General features: G+C 40.2%; 1 pseudogene; it reads right to left on the bottom strand.

The window, feature by feature from the left end:
* Positions 1–379: 379 nt before the first annotated feature.
* LOC115938196 (large ribosomal subunit protein eL43 pseudogene) lies at positions 380–720 on the bottom strand (annotated as a pseudogene).
* Positions 721–6,553: the final 5,833 nt, after the last annotated feature.

A 6,553-nucleotide genomic window follows, 5' to 3' on the forward strand; every position in this document is an offset into this window, starting at 1 on the left:
AGCATAGTATTTTAGGGGTGACTGGGTGGCTCAGTGTCTGTTAAGTGTCTGACTCTTGATTTCGGCTCAAGTCGTGATCTCAGGGTTGTGGGATTAAGCCCCACGTTGGGCTCTCCGCTAAGCGTGGAGCCTGCTTAAGATTCGCTCTCTCTCTCTCTCCCTCTGCCCCTCCCCACCCACTCTCTCTCTCAAAAAACCAACCAACCAACAAACAAAAACATACGGTATTTTATCACACACTCCCTGGGTGCATACACCCAATTTTAAAGGCCACTGATCTAGTGGTAAGTTGTTTTGAACTTCACTTTCTTTCTGTTTTGTTGTTGTTACATGACAACCCATTTACTATAGGCTAGCAGTGTTTCAAATGGTGGAGCTTCTACTGGTCTTTCAACTCCATTAGTCTTCTGGTTGCCGACTTTGCTGTAAGGGCAGAAGTGGTGTTGTGGGTCCAGGCACCACCAGCTACATTTTCATGCAGGCACCCCAATGCCAGATCCCCATAGTTCATCTTTTCATCTTGGTTTTGCCACAGAAGGAGCAAGTGTACTTGGCATGCTGGCTTATTTCAGTCTTCTTCACCATTTTTCTGAGGGAGGCACCGGAACAGGTCCCGTATTTACCAACAATTCCAACCTTCTTGGTGTGTTTAGCTGTGTCCCCGCAAACTAGGTCTGAGCCCAGAGAGGAAGAGACGCAGTTGAACTTCACTTTCTTCATCATTAAAATTATGATGATAAATCTTTCTCATGGTATTGTTGCTCATTTATCCACTCAACAAATTTCATTGAGTATTCTCCAATATTAGATTCTGTCTGAGGGACTGGAGAGAGAGTGCTAAATTCCAGTTGTATTTTTTTAATGTCTAGGGAGAGAGTTCTGTTGGAGGGGTTTACTATTTATACTTACTTATGTTTTAATTGATATTCAATATATTGAAATTCTTAAGTTTTAAAATCTAGTTTTTCTTAAATCTTTAAGATCAACTTAAACATCTTGGTAATTATTAATCCTATCATATATTGTATAAAGATAAGATCCATTACTTTTACTTATTCTATGATTAATGTTCAATTAATACTTACATTTAAAAGATTAAATCCTCAACATTTGGCATATTAAGTAAGGAGTTCAAGTTCCACTAAACATTTAAAGTAATTACATATTTAATATAATTGGTTCTCACAAACCCTTCAAATTCCTAACTTTAGTCCTGTATTAGTCAGGGTTCAGTGTAGGAAACTGACATACTCTAGGTGTCTTAAGCAGAAAGGGGGGTTAAATATAGGAGATTAGATACTTTAACAGTTGTTGGAAGCAATGGAGGTGTGAACTCAAGGCATAACTCTTGGTGTGACTTCCAGAACATTGCAGAACTGATCTATCAGGAATGTTGCTTCCTCTGCCACAATCAGCAAAGTGGAGATGAGGAGGCCAGAACCTGAACTACTGAGACAAAAAAACTCCAGCATACTGCCTAAAATGCCATTCAGGGGTCACAGAACTGGGACTGGGAAGTCATAGTAGCCACCACCACAATTGCCTTGTCACTGAATTGTGGTATTGGGCTGCCACTGCTGCAATTGTTTCTCAACACTCAAGAAGCTAGAGACTCGGGGCGCCTGGGTGGCTCGGTCAGTTAAGCGGCTGCCTTCGGCTCAGGTCATGATCCCAGGGTCCTGGGATCGAGCCCCGCGTCGGGCTCCCCGATCAGTGGAGAGTCTGCTTCTCCCTCTCCCTCTGCCTGCCTCTCTGCCTACTTGTGCTCTCTCTCTATCTCTCTGTCAAATAAATAAATAAAATCTTAAAAAAAAAAAAAAAAAGAAGCTAGAGACCGGATACTGGCAACCCCAAATTTTACCAGCATTACATACTGCAAAGTGTCAAGAAGATGCACTTTGCCACATTCTGTCTTCTGTCTTATTTGATCATTGTGGCTCATGTGTATGTTGTGGTTCTTCTAAGTGAATGGAAACCTCCAGGAGAAAAGGTGTCATGCCTTTTTTTTTTTCAGCCGGTAGCACAGGCACAGAGGTTGCTCAGTAAATAACACACTGATGATTGGGTATTCAATATATTGACATTTGATACTGTCATTTTGATGTCCTGATTTTGATTATCCTAATCTTCCATCTCCTTCAGCTTAATTTCCAGTATGCCAATCATAAGCAACTGAGCATGCACAGCAAGTATTATTGAAATAGGAAAGAAGAACTGGATCATTTCCATTGGCAACTGGTCAGAGACATTCATTGTGGACATTACTATGTAGCTATTTTGCTGCTGATAATAGATGTTTAGGAGTGGTTGTCTATAGCAGAAAGTTTTATAGTTTGTTGTATTAGGGCATCAGTACATTTAATTGGTATAAGTTCATTTATACCCTGAACCCTCGCTGTATAAGTGTGTTGGGAATGGTACCCATATATGGCACTTATGGCCATCATGAAAATTTAATACGAAGCAAAATTTCCTGATGTAACACTACTTACCAACCCAATAATTATAAAATTCTATTTAGAAAATTAACCAAATTCTTTTCAACTTTTCAGATTCAAATCACAAATATTCATCAAACCTTTCCAAACAAGCATGGTTCTAGAAGACTTCTGGTTTTCAGATGGCAGTGTATAGACATTTCTGTCCCATTGTCATCTCAAAAAACACAACAAAGACCAGATACAAAATCAATCTTTGATGAACCTTAGGAGACATCTGAGGCATATACAGGGAAGTAGAAAGTGGGAAAAGTAGAAGAGAGAAAGTGGAAGTGAGAAGTCAATGAATGACTTGGCAGATGGGCAGAGTCCCAGAAGGGCACCTGAAACAAGCTGAATTCCTTCACACAACTATGAAAGACTCTGAAACAGGGTACCACGTACCTGAGTGGTGGAGGCTGACACAGAAGAAAGAAGCTCTGGAAAATTTTGATTTGACAAAAAGCAAAAGAATTGTAGCCAGTTCTCCCTACAGTCAAGTCCTGCCCTTCTATAGGCTGCTTCCAATCAACTTTTTAGTACCTACTCATAAATATGAATGGCCGGTCAAGGACTGCCAGATGTTTAAGGAAAATGTCCAATAAGAAAGAGGGAGACTGGGGCGCCCGGGTGGCTCAGTCATTAAGCATCTACCTTTGGCTCAGGTCATGATCCCAGGGACCTGGGGTCGAGCCCCGCATCGGGCTCCCTGCTTGGTGGGAAGCCTGCTTCTCCCTCTCCCACTCCTTCTGCTTGAGTTCCTTCTCTCGCTGTGTCTCTCTCTGTCAAATAAATAAATAAAATCTTAAAAAAAAAAAAAAAGAAAGAAAGAGGGAGACTGGAGCGCCTGGGTGGCTCAGTCGTTAAGCGTCTGCCTTCGGCTCAGGTCATGATCCCAGGGTCGAGCCCCACATGGGGCTCCCTGCTCAGTGGGGAGCCTGCTTCTCCCTCTCCCACTCCCCCAGCTTGTGTTCCTTCTCTTGCTGTGTCTCTCTCTGTCAAATAAATAAAATCTTAAAAAAAAAAAAAGAGGGAGACTGAAAGAAGTAAATAGGAAAAAAGGAGAGCCGACGTGTGCACGGTGTATATATAAAACAATATGGAGTAAGAAAGGAACACTCTTGAAACTCTAAAGTTTGATAGTAAGAATTCAAGAAATGAAACAAAAGAATTGAAAGATAAAACCAAGGAGACTTCTCAGAAACTAGAAAAACAAATAGATGACAATAAGGAGAGAAAAGATAAGAAAATTAGAGAATTCAAGAAGTTAAAAAACTCCTAATGAGTGTTCCAGAAGAAAGGCAGAATGGTAGGGAAGAATATTATCAAAGAGATAGTACAAAAATATTTTCCAGAACAAAAAGATATGAGTCTTCAAACGGATAGAGATCACTAAATGCCCAGCACCATGAACAAAAATGAAACTTACCAAATTATATCATTGTGAAATTTTAGAAAACCATAGGTAAAATATCCTAAAATCTTTTAATGAAAACAAAATAGATCACCTACCACACCCTCCCTCTCAGCCCTGAATCAAAATATCATTTGATTTCTCAATAACAACACTGGAACAATAAACAATAATACTAAACAACTAAAACAACAATAACAAGAATGGAACAATTCCCTGACATTTCTGAGTAAAAATGTATTTTCAATGTTCAATTCTATACATATCCAAACTCTCAATCATGAGTGAAGCCAGAATTTTCAGTGATGTATCTTCCAGTCATTATTTCTCAGGAAGGTGCTGAAGGATATGTTCCACTAAAGGAAAGAAGTAAACCAAAAAAAAAAGAAGACATTGGATGCAGAGAACAAAAAGTTTATGTAGAGAGAGACAAAGGAATTTCCAGCATGATTATCAGAGAGCAAACCCAGGAGGACAATTCTGCAGCTCCTTTTGAGGACAACTTGTCTAGATTGGAGCAGAACACTAAAAAACTGCAGGTTTGGTGTCTCTAGCAGGGGAAAAAAGTAACGGATAGATCATCTGACAAAAATGACCATGTAAAACTTGTATTGAAACATTTTGGTATTGAGAAGTACTGCAAAATTTAACAGTAAGTTCAAAGAAAGTGCATGAAAAATGAGGTGGTTGTATCCATACAATGGGATATTACTCAGCAATTAAATGAGCTATGAGAAGACATGGATGAATCTTAAATGCATACTGATAAGGGAAAGAAACCAGTCTGAAAAAACCACATACTGTATGATTCCAATTATATGACTTTTTGAAAAAGACAAAACTATGGAAATGATAAACAAAACAGATCAGTGATTGTCAGGGGTTCAGGAGGAGGGGAGTGAAACACATGGGTTTCTTAGGGTGGTGAAACTATTCTGTGTGATACTCTAATGGTGAATATAAGACATTCAAACCTATAAAACTTTTTCAGGGCACCTGGGTGGCTCAGTTGGTTGGGCGACTGCCTTCGGCTCAGGTCATGATCCTGGAGTCCCTGGATCGAGTCCCGCATCGGGCTCCCTGCTCGGCAGGGAGTCTGCTTCTCCCTCTGACCCTCCCCCCTCTCATGTGCTCTCTCTCATTCCCTCTCAAATAAATAAATAAAATCTTAAAAAAAAAAAATAAAAAAAAATAAAACTTTTCCAAAAACCCATAGAACTTTAGAGCACAAAGAGTATAGTTTAATGCATGCAAATTTTAAATATAATTTAGGAGGTTGAGGGAACCCAGTATAAAATGCATAGTGTGACAAACGAATCTAAATATATTGCAAATATATGAAGCAACCTCTCTGGAGGGAGTGGGAGAATAAAGGTCTGACCTAAGTGACTTTGGAAATGAGTGTAGTCTATAAAACTGAAGGCAAAGGAACTATACATAAACACTTTATACAGACTGATAAAAAACTAGTTGCTTCCTGGGTTAATAATTCTGAAAAAACTGTGTGTGTATTGGAATTGAACCAGTAAGTATGTGAGCCATGTTCTCGTTGGAATGGGAGCTTATAGATAAGGAAGGGGAAGATGCAAGGATGATCCATGTAGTAACTGGAATAGAGTTGGAGATGGTATGAACTCATGTTTATATGGAGAGACTCAGCTACATTATAAATATGTGGGTATACATGGATTAGTACGCTGTGTATATCTCCTATCTCTGTCAGCTGGGAGGGCCTAGAAGCAAGACACCCTAGTAGCAATGAGCACACTAGCACCCAGATCTTGGCTTCTAATACCATTCTCTAACAGAAGGAACCAGTGTTCCTTGGAGAAATGACTGATTCTAAAACTGGAGCAGGAAAGGGCGCCTGGGTGGCTCAGTTGGTTAAGCGACTGCCTTCGGCTCAGGTCATGATCCCAGGGTCCTGGGATCGAGTCCCACATTGGGCTCCCGGCTCAGCAGGGAGCCTGCTTCTCCCTCTGACCCTCTCCTCTCTCATGCTGTTTCTCTCTCGCTCGCTCTCTTAAAAAAAAAAATAAATAAAAAAAAAAAAACCCAAAAAACTGGAGCAGGAAAAATACAATATGAGTCTGTAGCATTTTGTAGTACCAGAAAGTAAGTGAATGCTTAAAAAAAAATGGGGGGCTCCTGGGTGGCTCAGTCATTCTGGCATCTGACTCGATTTCAGCTCACGTCATGATCTCAGGGTTGTGGGGTTGAGCCCTAGGTCGGACTCCGCGCTCAGTGGGAAGCCTGCTTGAGATTCTCTCTCCCTCTCCCTCTGTGCCCCTGCTCTCTCAAATAAATAAATATTTTAAAAATTAAATTTAAAAATCCCACCACAATGATGGAGATATGTGAAAAGGATACAGGAGCCACCCGACAGAACTCCCAGTGGCCAAGCTGGAACAATTTAAAAATAATGAAAAAAATGTTGTATTGGATGATAACCCAAAGTATAAAAAATAGATATCCATGAGTTCATACTGTATAAATAAATGATTGAATAAATGGGGAGAATAGACAAATCTCCCATATAGAAGAATTCCAAATAATTTATGTAGAGCTAACTCCCCATTCCTTAAGTGTGGGCTGAACATAGTGACTTCCTTCCAAGGAGTATAGTATAGATATGGGGCACGGCGGGGGGGGGGGGGCGGGC

Source organism: Leptonychotes weddellii, chromosome 15 (assembly GCF_054177405.1).
Source record: "Leptonychotes weddellii isolate Sample4059 chromosome 15, ASM5417740v2, whole genome shotgun sequence".
Taxonomy (NCBI): Eukaryota; Metazoa; Chordata; class Mammalia; order Carnivora; family Phocidae; genus Leptonychotes; species Leptonychotes weddellii.